Source organism: Triturus cristatus, chromosome 6 (genome assembly GCF_964204655.1).
Source record: "Triturus cristatus chromosome 6, aTriCri1.1, whole genome shotgun sequence".
Taxonomy (NCBI): domain Eukaryota; kingdom Metazoa; phylum Chordata; class Amphibia; order Caudata; family Salamandridae; genus Triturus; species Triturus cristatus.
In genome coordinates, this window is record NC_140589.1 from 1,841,806,496 (window position 1) to 1,841,823,009 (window position 16,514).

General features: G+C 48.3%; 1 protein-coding gene across 5 annotated transcripts in view; it reads right to left on the bottom strand.

Moving 5' to 3' along the window:
• GTF3C2 (general transcription factor IIIC subunit 2) overlaps positions 1 to 16,514 on the bottom strand; it is a 906,867-nt gene that overhangs the window by 846,687 nt on the left and 43,666 nt on the right. The gene's annotated exons all lie outside the window — the stretch shown is intronic.

Consider the following 16,514-nt stretch of genomic DNA (forward strand, 5'->3'; position numbering starts at 1 on the left):
GTGAAGTGATGCCTGGCTGCCAACATAGCATTCACTACTTCGAGAAGGAGATCAAAGGCCGTCAAGTGTTACCGCTCAACCTGCAAGCAAAGAGTTGTAAGTTAGGCAAGCCCTGCTGCTGCGACAGGAGATCTTTCCAAATGGGCAGCTTGATTGGAGGATAAATGCTCATGGCCAAGAGTCCTGGGTTGGAGTCGATAATTTGCGATCTTCTCCAAAACTCTGGGCAGAACATGAAGAGGAGGGAAGGCGCACTCTCAAGGCGAAAGAACTGCCTTTGGAACTGCAAAGCGCAAAAAAGTGCACGTACTCTGTGGTATCTATAGATTGAGCCTGGTTACTGAACATTGCCGGAAGACGCCCTCCACTACCTTCTAGTGCAGCCACCACTCATGATGTAGGCAATGCCGGTTGAGTTGCTCCTCTCTGGCATTTAAATATCCAGTTAGGTGCAGAACGACCAGGGAAATTCCCCAACTATTCAACCAGTTCTAGAGGCGCAGGAGCTCCTGGCACAGGACCCACGAGTCAGCCCTCTTTGTTGCAGTACCATATGGTGGGAACCTGCAGCCATCCCACCTTGATGGACGAGAGGAAGGCCTTCAGTGCCAAGTGAATCGCCTGCAATTCCAACAGGTTGATATGGAGGTGGGTTTCCACCAGAGTCCTCTCATCTCAATCTCTTTTGGATTACCACTGCAGCAATGCATTTTTCATGACCGTTCGCTCTGGATGGGGCAGGAAGAGGGGTCTGCCACCGGCCTAATTGCAGCCACCACTTCAGATCTTTGCAGTCTTTTGCAGTCCCCTTCAACACCAGGATGGAATCTGAAAGGTTACCTTAGTGCTGAGCCCACTGAGACTCCATTGCAGAGCCCACATGTGCACCTGGCGTGATCCACAAGCTAGATGCAGGAGGCCAAGATGCCCCAGAGCCACTCTCATTGAGACCGAGGTCAAGAGTGGGAACATCAGGATTACAGCCCAAATGTCCTGAACTTTGAGACCAAGGAAAGGCACAAAATAGCACAGTGTCCAGGATGGCTCTAATAAATGGGAGTCTCTGAGAAAAGTAAGGTGTGGTTTTGGCATGTTAATGGAAATACCAAGGATGTCAACAGGTTGGCCATCGTCTGGAGGTGAGCCCGCCTTTACCAACAAGTTGTCATGGGGCCGCAGGGAATAATGGTGGCTGTGGTCCTTCTCCCCCCCTCACCCCCTCCCCCCCCCCTCCCCTTCACGAGCAGTGTAGCAGCAGCGGTGGCAAAGACGGGCAGCCAGAGCTGCGGGAGCCCCGGACTGCTTTTGTGCGCCTCCTGGAGTGCTGGAATTGCTGTCGGCAGCGTAGGAGCAGCAGGGAATGCTGGGGGTTGTGGTCCTGTTCCCCCCCCCCCCACAAGCAGAGTAGCAACAGCAGCGGCAAAGATGGGTGCCTCGCGCTGCGGGAGACCTGGACTGTTTTTGTGCACCTCCTGGCGCGCTGAAATTGCTGTTGGTGGTGTAGGGGCCACAGGGAATGCTGGGGACTGTGGTCCTGCTCCACCCACGAGCAGTGTGGCAGCGGCGGTGGCAAAGACCGTCTAGTTTTAAAATTATGTGTTGGAATACTGCACGACTATAACCACATCCACAAAACAAATCTTCACTGGTTAAGTTTATTGACAAATATTTTTAAAAAGGTTATCAAGAAGTAAACCAGTGGTGGAATTACCTCTTGTTGGGTTACTTTGATAAATTTCCAAATGTGCTGAGCTGATGAAAATACAGTCAATGCTAACAATTTATTTTACATTAGTCCCAACAAGTGCTCCTGAAAATATTAATGCATCTATGATTAATTTATGTATAATTGTCTGAAATAGATGCAGGAAAGAAGTTGTCCATTATACATTTGAAGACCATTACATGAAAGATAATAATTTTCCTCAGACAATATTATTACTTTGGGAGATTTTTATGTCCGTTTGTTTTACTAAAATAAGTGTTTTGTCCAACAAAAAACATTTAAACTATCACCAATTTCTCCACAGGTTTGGGTATGCATTCAACAGAGAGAGGAACTAAATTTGCTTAATGGTATATTTGATATAAAGTCTTCAATGAAACAAACCCGGGTGGAAAAGCGCATGCTTCTATTGCTGGATTTTATCTCTGCAACGGGCACTGCTTGAATACATTTAATTGTGAACCCTATTAATATCTAACTTCCCCTTGCTCACATCAGCTCTAAGCGTGAAACTCTTCATCAGTCCAAAATCATTAACATTGTACAGTGCACCATCAGAGCCTGGAAATTTCTTTGAACGAAAGTTTACTTAAAGCTAGTACACATGCCTGCTTTCCTGCTAACAACACCCACAAGACAAATAAAGATGGTAATCAACTCACAAGGATACCCCTTGAAAAATGGGAATAGGTCTACGAGGAAGGTACTTGTATCCCATTAAATAAAATTACGGCCAACAACACAATGGCCCCATTGGACAAGTTCCTGTATCACAGACTCAACTTGACAAGTAAGAAGGTCACTTCTGACTTCTACCTGGAGACACATCCCCTCAAGCTACTCAAGACAGTGGTAACCAGTAAAACACCTAAGCGACTGATAACTACTTTGTACCGTGAGAGGCAAGGCGCTACCCACGGTTACCTGGTGTCAGCCAAGGGCAAATGGGACAAAGACCTAGCCACCCCAATGTCTGATGAAATGCGAGAGCACTGCAGCTCCCAGACGGGAGAAATAATACACTGCAGCAGGTTCCGCCCTATTCATCTTAGAAATGTCCATAGAGCACACCACACGCTAGTATCGCTACACAAAAAGGACCATAGGAAGGACTCCCGATGTGATATTTAGTGCAGAGGGAACAGACTTTTTGCATCTAGCATGGAGCTTCCCCAAAGTACAGGAATTTTCAAAAGAGATGCAAAGCACTAGGCAACTGATGATTGACATGTCAATCCGTTTGACACCCTAAATGAGGCTCGAGATAGGTGAAGTGGTTGACACATATGAAACTCAGCAGTGCTAACTTCTGAATGGGACTACTAAATATAATACTTCAACGTATCAAAGGAATCGCTGCATCAAATCCAACTCGATGGTCAACCCGAATTTAATGTAACTTTTGCACTAGTTGCAACTTTACTAAGTAGCCATTTTGTTGCTCAAAGTTTTCCAATGACCGCTTGCAGTTGCTGGCCACGAGACAGTCTTCTGCCCTCCTGGAGGGAGGTTTGAACAATTGTCAGGAAGGAACACAAAGAGCCTGCCATTGGAAGGGGAGTGACCTTCCCCTGGCAGGAAGGCCAAACAAGGTGTGAGCCAAAAGGCGACCTTCAAAGGGGAAGTCATCTTTGAAGGGCAAATAGTGGACACACATAAGGGGCTGCAGACAGGTTAGTGTCGATGACAGAGAGGGACATGCCATTGTCAAACCGGTTTTCCAATGGGCATGTAGCCAACAGGTAGTCACCCCTCAGAGGTGGGCTTTAAAGCTTCACACACCAAGAGAAGGGTTCTGCCATCTTGGGAGCGGGTAGAATAGTGCATTCTGGGCTAGCTGTATGCCACACTAGGCAGAAGTCATCAGTGGGTGGAAGGGGATCTGGTAACCCATTGGTTAGTTTTCACCACATCCCCCGAAGGTACAAACTGGGCATAAAAGTGTCACTCCTTCCACCCAGACGTCATATCAAGTCTGAACTGAAGAGTGGACCGAAGAAGGACTACACTGCTGTTCCCTGGACCTAGCAGAGAGAAGCTGCACCAAGACTGGATTCAACTTGGTGCTCCTTGGGCTTGTAGAGACAGGACTGTGGCTGTGGTGCCCTGCTCAAGGAAAAGTCATCCCTGAGCCTCCGAAAGAAGAAGTAAATCCAAAAATCAGTTGGTTGACTTCCTGTTACAGCTACAGGACCACAAAATCTTAAGACGCCTGCTTTGGAGAGTTGGTAGCCAAGAAAACCTGACCGCCGCCGACTGCCAACATCCAGCTTGGGAGACCAATAGCCAACCCTCAAAAGTTTCACACAAGTCTCCCAGACCCGGGAGAGTCGTCAGAGTGCAGTTTGGTCATCCAAGATGGAAGTTATCCCCATTTAAAAGCGAACCATTGGTTTCACTTCAAACAGAGACCAATAGACCAATGGCAACTACTTTTTGGCTGTACTTCAAGGAGCATCAACACCTGTGGCCAAAGTCGCCCCACAGTATTAGTGAACTAAGGAGTAGCCTAAGGAAAGCCCCCATCAACGGATCAGCATCGTCAGCCTCCTGTATCCCTTGCAGCAGGACCACTCCATTGAAGCTCATTGCGGTTCATCCATAAAGCATGGAACCTGATTAAAGACTGCTTTTACTGCCAGGTAAATGTTCAAACAAGCCTCTTTGGCCTATGGGATTTGCTCCCTGCCAGAGTTGGTCACCCAAAGATACCCGAAGTAGTAGTATACAACTTTATAAAGTTTTCCAAAGTTTGCAAAGGTTAACTGCGGCCCATTACAATGATTTCTTGCACTGAATGAAGAAGCTGTGATTCCTTGTCATTTTTTTAAATTCATATCTGCGGAAACCTCCAGGAGTTTTGCCGTTGAGGTGCCTATCTGAAAATAAAAATACAACCCTTTTTTTAGGTTTCGCCTGCAGAGCACTTGCAAAATCACTTGCACAAAAAAAATCTTAAAATACTTACCTTTACTTACCATTCATCAATTCCATTGTCTCTCTAATTTACATGCTTCTGATTGGTCAGCACGCTGTCTGCTTTCACTTTGCATGTCTTTCTGCTTTGCCTGTTCATGCCATGCAACATGGCCGAAGTACAGCTTCAGGTCACTGGCCAGTGCCCTTCCATCGGCTACACACTTGGAAGGTACTTTTTTCCTTTATTTGCTATCCAGCACTCTTTACTAGTGCATCAGCAGGCTGTCATCTCTCCTCATCGCTCTTCCCACATTGTTATTGGCACCCTTCCCTCTCGCTAATGCATCCTTCCCTCTCTCATCCTAGCTTGCCCATTCCCAACCCCTCCTGCCTTGCTGCCGTTTCCAGACTGCTGATTCTGCTGTAACACTGCTCTGTTTTCCCTGCCTGTGTTTATGCTGCGCTTCAAGCCGTTTCTAACTCGGAAGTAACATTAATTGCTGGGGTTATGTGTATGGGTAGGGTCGGTGATTGGGGGCCAAGTGTGTGCGCGAGCAGCCGGCTCACCGCGATGTCTAAGCACGCAACACAGGGACGAGAAAACATTTCAGGCTGCAAGTTTAAATGGCATTGAAGTAGTGGCATCTACAGTTTAAGAAAACATTCTTTACAACTGCGCACAGATCGAGACTCTCATATTATTTTATGGGCTGCGAGGAGATTCAGATTAGGCTTCGGGTTCTTAGGCTCCCGCCAATCAGTGGGATTTGTGCTACTGAGAGAAACCCAGGAAGTGTGCATGTGCTCATAGTTGACTTGGTGTTGTAACTAGAGCCAAATTTGCTTTCTCTTTCGTGCCATGCCCTAAAAAATCTCAACTCCCACTAATATGAACAATTTGGATCTGCATGTGGGAATAGTGTAAGCTCATGTTGAACATCTGTCAAAATGTGGAGCACCTTCGGTGGACCTACATATCCTCTATTTCACTAGATAAAAAACTTAAGGCAGACAAGAAAAAATGAATAGTGCAGGATGACAACTTCTCTAGGCCATCTGTCCGTACGCTGCCTTACATCACACATTCAGGAACATGATTTAGGGAGTGTTTTTGTAGAAAACATTGGCAAAGAAATAGGTTTCGCCAATGCAAAACTAATTGGCTTGTCAAACAAGTTACTTACCTTTGGTAACAATGTATCTGTAAGAGACGTATGTAGTTATAGATTCCTTACCTTTAGAATTACCCCGAAGCGTCAGACTGGATCTGGAGATTTTTTCTTTAGCAGTACCCCTGCGCGTAGGTAGGTGGCGTCGGTCGTATCCGCGCCGGTCGTTGACATCGTGGGTGCCAGAATAACGTCACAGTGTCTATTTAGACGCCACCCCTGCATGCTGACATCACTGACATAACTTTCCACGCCAGAAGAGCAGAGCCATGCAAGACACTGACCACTGGTGCACATAACTAGGGCTCTGGAAGAAAGTCCCTATCCCTAGAAGTAAGTTCGCAGTACAGGGAGGATGGGTGGGGCGGTAAGGAATATATAACTACATAGGTCTCTTACAGATACATCGTTACCGAAGGTAAGTAACTTGTTCATCTGAAAGAGATTGTACTTATAGATTCCTTACCTTCAGAATAGATACCCCACCAATGCCAATCCCGGAGGTGGGTCTGCGAACCAAGTTCACACCAGAAAATCTTGGAGAACAGAATAGCCAAAGTAGCCGTCTCTCCAGACTTGGCTGTCCATGCAATAATGTTTGATGAAGGTGTGCAGAGATGCCCACGTGGCCGCCTGACAGAGGTCAGGGAGTGGAACTCCACGCCCCAAGGCGTAGTAGCTGCCGTTGCCCTGGTGGACCGGGCATGCAGTCCCAATGGGGCTTCCATCTTTGCCAAGGAGTAGCAGATTTTAATGCATAGGACAACCCATCGAGAGATGGTGCATTTTTGCACAGCCCGACCTTTCTTGGCCCCCACATATCCAACAAAGAGTTGATCATCCACCAGGAACTCTTTTGTGTGGTCGAGATAGAAGGACAGCGCACGTTTTAGGTCCAGCCGGTGGAGTCTCTCCTCCTCCTTGGAAAGGTGCGGAGGTCGGAAGAAGGTGGGCAAAGTGATGGTCTGTCCTATAAGGAAAGAGGAAACCACTTTGGGAAGAAAAGAGGGCCTTGTGCAAAGGACTACTTTGTCCACATGAATAGGAAGAAAAGGAGGTTTGGAAGATAAAGCCTGAAGTTGACTCACTCTGCAAGCAGAGATGATGGCTACAAGGAAAGCGGTCTTCAGAGTAATGAGTCTGAGAGGACAGTTGTGAAGAGGCTCGAAACGGAGCGCACATAAGATAGGTTAAGACCAGGTTCAAGTCCCACAGCGGCGTAATGAACAGAGGAGGAAAGAGGTGAGTAATGCCCTTTAGAAATAGATTTACAATAGGGGACTTCAAAAGAGAAGGCTGAACAGGAAGGCGAAGAAAGGCAGATATGGCCTAAAGGTAGCCTTTACTGCCCAGGGCAGAGCCCTGCTGGGCCAAAGAAAGTATATACAAGAGAACCTCCGAAAGAGGGGATGAAAGGGGATCCACAGTCTTTGCTGTGCACCATGCCACAAACTTGTTTCATCTGCAGGCGTATACCGTCTTAGTGAAGGGACACCTGCCAAGATGACATTACAGACTTCAGGAGAAAAGTCAAAAGCTGTCAACTGTCGCTGCTCAATCTCCACGCAAGGAGGTGGAGGATGGACAGGTTCAGGTGGAGGACTCTCCCCTGCTGCTGCAGCAGAAGATCCTCCCGAAGAGGCAGCCTGATCGGAGGATCGATGGCCATGCTCAAGAGCCCTGGGTAGCAAAATCTTCATGCCCAGTCCGAAACCACAAGATTGACTTAGGCCCGGTCGCGCTTGATCTTCTTCAGCACTCTGGGCAGAAGTGGTACAGACAGAAAGGCGTACAGGAGGCCGCAGTTCCAATCGCGGTGAAAAGCATCGCAGAGCGAGTGACGCCTTGGAAACTCCAAAGCGCAGAAATGCTGGTATTGCACGTTCTCTTCGGTGGCAAACTGATCTAACCGAGGCTCTCCCCACCGCTGAAAGAGACCTTGCACCATCTCAGAGTGAAGACGCCATTCGTGATCCACCAGGCACCGGCAGCGGAGTTTGTCTGCCCTAGTGATCAGAGAACTTACCTAGGACATGCCTTGATGTTCCAGTCATGTCCAGAGACGAAGAGCCTCTTGACACGCGGTCCACGACTCAACCCACCGCTTGTTGCAGTACCACATGGCAGTGGTGTTGTCTGTGTACACCTGCACTACCTTCCCTTTGAGAGAGGAAAGGAATGCCTTGAGTGCCAGGTGAATCGCCCAGAGCTCCAGCAGGTTGATATGGAGCTCGGACTCCACCGGAGACCAGACGCCTCTGATCTCCGCCTCTCCCAGATGGCCGCCCCATCCCAGGAGTGACGCATCTGTCACCACTGTGAGGTCTGGTTGGGGAAGGGAGAGGGATCTGCTCTGACCCAGCTTGGTTCGTCAGCCACCACTGCAGTTGACACACAGTCCCCTCCGAGATCTGGACGTAGTCGGAAAGATTCCCCAGATGCTGAACCCACTGGAACTTCAGGTCCCACTGCAGAGCTGGCATATGCCACCTGGCCTGATCCACCAGCAGGAGGCCATGAGGTCCAGCAGCCTCAAGGCCATTCTCCCTGAAATCCGGGATAGAGGCTGAAACATCGGTATCATGGCCCGAATATCCTGGACTCGCTGCTCCAGAGGATAAGCCTGAAACTGTGCTGTATCCAGAACTGCTTAGTTGAAAAGGGGCTTCTGAGAGGGAGTCAGGTGTGACTTCGGCACGTTGATAGTGAACCTCAGCAAGTGCAGGTGGTCCGCCGTAGTCGGGAGTTGGGAAGACAACACCCTTCAATGGCCAGTCGTTGAGATGCGGAAAGACTGGAACCCCTGATCTGCCCAGATAAGCTGCAACCACCAGCATCACTTTCGTGAACACCCAAGGGGTGCTAATAAGGCCAAAGGGGAGCACAGTAAACTAAAAATGCTTGTGGCCTACCATGAACCGTAGGTAACCCCGATGGCTGGCAGGACGGAGACATGGAAGTATGCGTCCTGCAAGTTCATCGCTACCATTCAATCTCCGGGTTGAGGGCAGACAGGACCTGAGCCAACGTGAGCATCTTGAACTTCTCCTTCTGGAGGAAGCAGTTGAGGACCCTGAGGTCCAAGATAGAACACAGGCCTTTGTCCTTCTTGGGTACCAGAAAGTAGCAGAAGCAACCACGACCTACTTCTGGAACAGGGACCCTTTCAATAGCTCCCTTGGCCAGGAGAGCTGCAACTTCCTGGCGGAGAAGGGCCAAGTGATGCTCCGACATGTGATGGAAGGCTAGTGGCATGGAGGGAGGGGGTCTCGAAGGGGAGGGAGTAGCCCTTCGACTATCTGCAAAACCCACCTGTCCGACATGATGTTTTGCCAGTGGGTGAGGTGATGGCGAATCCTGCCGTCCACTGACCTCTGTTAGACCTGAAAGTTCAGACTAGGTTTGGAGGCTGCTGCAGGGGGGTAATGGGTGGACTCGCCCGCCAGCTGGCCCCCCCGTTCCATGTCACTCGGTCCCACGTCGGCGGCTGCGTACAGGTTGGGCAAAGTGTGTGACCCGGTGGCTAGACTGGGTCGAACATGTTGGGGCACCTCTTCCGTAGCCACGAAAAGGGCGAAAAGCAGACAGCTGGGACAAGAGATTGCCACAAGGCTCAAGGATCTGGCGGTAGCCCTAGAATCCTTGAAGCGCTCAAGTGCAGAGTCCACCTTGTCACCGAAATGGTGACGGCCATCAAAGGGCATGTTCAGTAAGTTGGATTGGACATCCCCCGAGAAACCAGTCGTCCTTAGCCAGGCGTAGTGCCTCAAGGCTACTGACATGGAAACCATTCTACTCAGAGTCGGCGGTATCCAGCCCACATCCGATGGTGAACTTGGCTGCGTCTCTACTCTCTGCCACTGCACGGGTGAGAACAGACCGGGCCTCTCTCCGAGCACTGTGACTGGGGGAGCAGTAGGGAATGCGTCCTTAGAGGACGAGGCTTAGACCACCAAGCTCTAGGGGTCGGTGTTGGGAGAGTGGGTCACTCAGGGCCAGGTGGTGGTGTCGGGCAATCATCCTGTCCACAGGAGCCCCTATGCTGGGCTTGGACCAAGTGCCCAGAAGGATGTCGGTGAGGGCTTCATTAAAAAGGCAGAAGGGGCTCCGATGAGGCCGCTGCTTGTTTAAGGACCTCTGTCAAGAGGTTAGCCCTGACTTCCACCATAGGTAGCTCCAGGCCCAAGGCCTCAGACGCCCTACGCAACACCACTGCGTATGAAGCTCCCCCCTCCATAGCCACGGTAGGAGGGTGGGGGGGGGGGGGTGGAGAACATACCGAGGTCTGGTGAGGTATACAAACCACTGCCATCACCCATTTCCTCTTCCCTGTACAGCTCTTCAAGCTGGTCACCCAAAGGGTCCACAGACCCCTCCCAGTCCTCCTCAACCTCCTCTGATTGCCTCCTCAACACCAGGAATGAACAGAGGCACAAACGTACCTTACGGCACCGGTACCGATGTCAGTCCGAGCCGTGGCCAAGTCGTGGGTGAGGCGGAGGTCAACGCCCATCGGGTCACAGCCAGAGGCGTCGTCACTGGAATCGGCGCCAGAGAAGGTACCGTGAGGTCGACCGGATCCAGGCCTGGATACTCGGTGGCCCTCTGGCACCAGGGCTGGAACTGACGGCATCGAAGGCCAGGGGCCCCCAGCCGAGTCCGCAGGGCCAGAAGGTGCGCCGGTGGAGTCGGGCTGCCCAAAGATGCCGCAAAGCCCTTCGTAGAAAGCTCGAAGCTGGGTTGGGGACACTCCGGCTCCAGGAAAAGGAGGGACGCGCGGAGCCGTCCCAGGAGCAGGCTCCAGAGACGGAGCAGCAGAGCAACGACGCTCCGGGTCCTGCGTTGCGTCAGCCAACGGACGGGGCGAAGAGCGACGAGGATTCTTTGCCTTCTTCCTGTGCTTGGACTTACTCAAGGAGTGCGAAGACTTGGATGACAAATGATGATGGTGGCTCCGTGACCAGTCCCGAGATCTTCCTCTCAACCGGGGCCTTGAGCAACGCGGAGCCGAATGTCGGGCCTCCAAGAGCTTTCGGGACCACTCCCGCAAAGACTTCAGATTCATGGTCTGGCAGTCGGAGCACGACTTTAGGCCTGGTTTGCGCTCCAGGCACCAAAGGCACATGAGGTGGGGGTTCGTAACCGACATCAGGCGGGTACAGGCCTCACACGGTTTAAACCTTGTCCAACGATGGAACATCCCTCATACACTAGGAGGCGACAGACTAAAGAAAAGAAGTCTACAAAAAGTCGAAAAAAAGGGGTAGCTCTCTCCCGATCAGTGCTGGCCGGCACAGAAAAATATATAACTGACGTCAGTGCGCAGGGGTGGCGCCTAAGTAGACATCACGACATCATTCCAGGGGCCACGACGCCAACGACAGACGCAGAGTCAACCGACGCCACCAACCAACGCGCAGGAGTACTGCTAAAGAAAAAAATCTATGGGAATAATTGTAAAGGTAAGGAATCTATAACTACAGTCTCTTTCAGATAATGTTTTTGATATGTTGCACAGCAGCTAAGCTTTTGTACAATATGAAAGAAAAAAAGCATTATTGCGCAGTCAATGCTGGTTTTTGTCATAGGGTTTTTTTTTGTTTTGTTTTTTTACTTCAAGCCATCTTGCACAGAAGCTCAACTGCTGTCTAACATGTAAAAAACAAATTGACAAAACCAATATCTTTTGCATAGGCGAAACCTATTGGATTTGCCAATGCTTGTTATAAATTGGTGCCTGATTTTTATTGTTTCTTGTTTGACTGTTCTGGTACTTCTTGATGCATTACTCTTGTTCCTTTGATGAAGCCCAACTTCTCAGAGCCACTGCTACCCAGGGTTGAGCTAAGGTTTTCCAAACAAACTTGACTGGAGCAGTACAGGTAGCTTGTTCATTACACTGTGAGGACTCCCCACTGTACCATATAATAAACCACTTTCCTCACACTGCCTGAACAGGATGGACAATCGATCTGAAGAGTTGATGGGCAGACAGAAGTCCAGATGTAGATCTACAGTGGGTTAGAGGCCCTGTTGTAGCATTGGAACGGAGTGAGTTTTCACACCCATCCATCTAGGTACAAATATATAAATATGCCATCTCCCATACAGTCAACACTACCATGCCTTTATAGAATACCAGAGCAGCTGCTCTTGCAGCATATGGCTAGACCTTATAGTGATAGCTCTCGATTCAAAACCTCATCTAATGTTTGCATACTGGACTGTGACAATGGGTGTCTAGCAGATCTATGGAGGTCATTAAATCTACCTAATGATTGTATAATACGGTAAAGTTAATTTTGCCATATTTTAGATCTAGAACTGGGTGATACCTAGAAGAATGAGACATACATGGCATAATTCTTCTTCTATTTGGTCATAAACTTTCGAGCAATCTCCTGAAGGAAGGAATGAACTTTCCATCCCAGCGAGTCCAGGAGTAGGGGCGGGGACTCCCTTGGCAAAGTGCTGGGTGCGGAGACTCCATACCTGATTTTGTATCCAATCTGTATCCCATTTGCCACATGGAAAGATTTACCAAGCTATCATAAAGTCATGCTAGTATTTCCAGAATATATTTTCCCTCTCGAAAAGCGTGATCAAAAAGAGATGAAATGGTGGCTCATCAGAAAGGCACGTTAGAGGTTACATCTCCAGCAAAAATAGGGGGGAAAAAGCCATTTAACTAAAACATAAAATTCTTTTGACCAAGTAAACGTAAGAAATCAAAAAAATCCCCCAAAAATAAAGTTTGGGATAAAAAAACAGACTCATAACAAGCATTTGCAATGCAATAGGTCTCGCAGTTGCAAGTGTTTAGGCTATTGGCATTGTTAATGACAATGTCTTTTATTTATGTGACAAATATATATATATATATATATATATAAAAATAAATAAATAAAAAGGCATTGTCATTTACAATGCTAATAGCTCAAACCCTCGCAAATGTGAGACCTAGTGCATTTCAAATGCTTGTTACTAATTAGGATGATTAGTCATAGTCTAACACGCATATCACAGAGAAACTGAATCACGAACTAAAATAAGTTCCAAGCCGTACGCCATATGAAATAAAGCTGTGCTGCGAGCCACAAATAAGAACAAGCATTGGAATAGCCAATAGGACTCGCTTTTGGGACCTTATAAGTATCTAGTTATGCAGCACAATATCCTTGGTGCAACAACATCAACTGTTGCATGGCTAAACACTTATAAGGTCCCAAAGGTGAGACCTATTGGCTATGCCAATGCTTGTTCTTCATGAAAGCATTTTAAAATATGTGAGTTCAGCCTACCAGTTGTACATAACTATCACATTTAATATGTACCTCTCAGCGCAGTAATGTAATGTGCCCCATTAATGTCGAAGCTTCCATGTAATGAAAACATTTTTTTTTCAACTTTTAAGAGACTTTAGCACAGTTTACTGGATTTGTTTTATGATTCCCATAACACACATTTTCAGAACTCGGCTCGTGCACAGGCTCTAAGAAACGAGCCATACCCTTGGCTCTGCTGTGGCTCGGGGAAATTAAGTGATGCACCCAGAATCACAGAATTTAGACCAGAGCTACCAGAAGAAGCAACACTCATTTAAACAACTATTCATCCCAGCCTTCTGACCCAGTCCATCGTTCTGAGGTTAAGAAACACACATGGGCTTTCGTGAACGAGTAATCAATAAATATACAATATGATACAATTAACACACTTCCTCAGCAAAAAAAGAGGGGCTCTTGGGACCAGGTACATTTAGAAAATGAGCAAAAAAGCTTCTTATCTGCCATTTTCAATGTGCATTTTAAATAGGTCACAAACAGACCTTGCTGCGCTCTGCATCCCATAAACAAGGGCGTCTGGTGTAAAACACATACAGCGGATCTGAAAGAATTACAAAAATATTTATGGCATACTTCTTTTGTTTATTCATAATTTTAGGTAACATAGCTTAACTACGGAAAGGCGTGACCCATTATTAACCCTTGTTAAAAAATAAAGCAAACTAATTTAGCTCCAAACTTGATTTTTCATATTTCAGAAGTGGAGAAAACCTGCTACATTCTTTATTATGAAAACACATCAGAGCAGGGCAAACCACGGCGGTTGCATTGTTTTGTATGAGTGAAAACATCTTTATGCAGCATGCACTGTAGTAGGCCCATTGGGACGGATTGTATGAGACAAGCAGCATAACGGGGCCAACTGAGCATTTTTAATAGTTTTACACCAGTGCAAATGTATACAATGGGGCCCTTCTCACTAACGCACCAAGGGGAAACTTGCGATTGGTTTTGTCCCATACATAAGAGAAAACATTGAACCAATCTGTCAGTGCCCTAAACTGGGATTCAATGCTTTTCAGAGTCCACCTAATAAAAATATGATTCTGCAGGAGTTTCCTTCTAAAAGTAGGAGAGATGGAAGGTTGATTGCAAAAACATGCCTCATATTCTTTGATGTGACATCTTCGCCCACCAGCAAGTTGCATTCTGGGACGTGTAGTTTTGCGCTGTAACCCTTTAGGCAACAAACCAAAGAATCTCTCTACCGTTAGTACTATTGGATAAAATCTGGGACTCGCCGACGGTGTCCTACATGAAGTTAAACTACCACGCCTCCAGCCCTCCTGCCTGCTTCTAGTTGTGCCAAGGTCTGGCTGGCTGTTTACTGCTCACCCACTGACTAGTACAAAGTGTCAACGCACCGTCACTGCCCCTCATAGGGGTGACAAGGTCGCACTCCAAAGTGGGGATGTAAAAGTTGCAGTGCAACAGCCGTTTTCTGCGTGAGGCCTTACACTGTGGTAGTAGCAGGCACTGGAGGTTTCTGTGCACTAAGAGGTCGCCGTTCCAAAGTCAGGGAGCTTGGATGCAAAATAATGTCTCATGCCCGTTTCTCCACCTGCTCGGGGTCTGAGTCTGCGTTTCAGTCGGTCTGTGACTCTTGCTTCCTTTTTGGAAGCAAAGTCTGTTTCTCTGTCTGTGAAGAAGACCTCCTTGCACGTCACGCCACCGCTTTTGAGAATAACGTGGGCAGAAAGCAGGAACCGGTGACCACGGAGACGGCGGCGGCTGATGTTGGACATGTGGCTGAATGGAAGAGGCGTTCATCCAACAGGGCGAGGTGCGGGAGGCTGCTTAGCACAGCCCCGACCTGTCGCCTCTGTGTGAAAGCACCGAGGATTCAACACTACTGTGTGTTTGTGTGTGTGTGTACAAAGGGGGAAGTCACAGTACAGGAAGCTGAGCTGCAGGCCTGCTGCTCGTGCATTTCCATCCCTATGAATCTTAAAAGGCAATTCCGCCCCAAAGTCACACAGCCTCCTCACGGCAGCGCATGCCCGGCAATCTGGTTAAAGTGCAGGGCACAAGTTCTAAACAAGCGCTGAAAGACAAGCGCGGCCCCACAGTCCATTTACAGCGTTTACCTTACAGGAGCGAGCAGCGGCAGGCGCAATAATTACTAACAGATGGCGCTGCTGCTCGCTCCCACAAGGCAAACGCCGCACATGCACGAGGGCCCATTGGAAACAGTGGAGCACATGCACGAGTTTCCACAAAAGCCCGGAGTGATTTCAAGAGGTCACTCCAAAGCAACGCTTGCGCGCTGCGTGCTGCATAGGCGAGACCTAAAAAAAGGGGGGTGGACGTCACACTAATAATGGGCTCAAAGTAACTACGTATGTTTGAGCAAAAATTATTATTAAATATATGCAACTTGAGGAGTAATGCCGTGTGTGCTGCAGAGGCAAGGGGACAGTTTAACGAAGGCTGAGATCAGTCTGAATATGAAAAATAAAAACGCTAACACCTAGAAGCGGATACCGCGCCCGGTTTAAAAATAAATAAATAATGAAGTCACACGCAGGGCATGGATGAGGAAGGCAGGGGAATGCAACATGGAAGGAGACTCTGCAGATGTCTTTAATTAACAGCGTCCGCTTCACAGACCATGAAGCGCGACATCCCCCAGGGCTTTTCTCCTTTGCGGCCTAGTTCAAGCCGACAGAAAAAAAGGAAACCCCATCAAATCAATTTTTGGGGGGGCAGGAGGAAAAGTGGCAATTCCAGTTGACAAGGTGCCAGCTTTGGAAGGCTGAGGGTTCGGGGTTCCCAGCACATCAGTGCCCCCTCCTCGCCGCCTCAGGACTGGACTCCCTCCCACAGTGCCAGGCCAGGCACCGAGGGTGGCGACCATGCTGCTGCCTAGGTAGACGGAGAGTCTGTGGTCTTTGGTGAGTACACGCGCTCATTCTTTTATTTGTAAAACGTTCCCAGATTGAGGGCCCACTGCCCCAACAGCGCCGAACATTTGGGAAAGCAGCTTCTATGAGCTGGGCAAGTAAGGCACTGTGTTGGTAAACACTAGAGTGATGTGAGCGTTCTTGGATTGTGCAGTGCGTGGTTATCAGAAAGGCTCTTGGAGACAAAGGACGACAAGAATATGTTACAAGGTGGGGGGGTTAGAATAAATACAACGGCAATGTCAGCGCGAAAAAACGAAAAAATGCAAGGAAAATAGCAGAGTAAATACATATTCAATTATTTCACTAAACTGATTTGTGATTTAAGTCCTTGGCGTACGTTATCTGCAGGGGCCTGCGTAATTAAACGTAAGGGAAAGTTTTCAAAACATTACATTAAAGGAAATTCAAAATGATCAAATACAGACAGTAGCAAAGTGCCTCAAAGAAC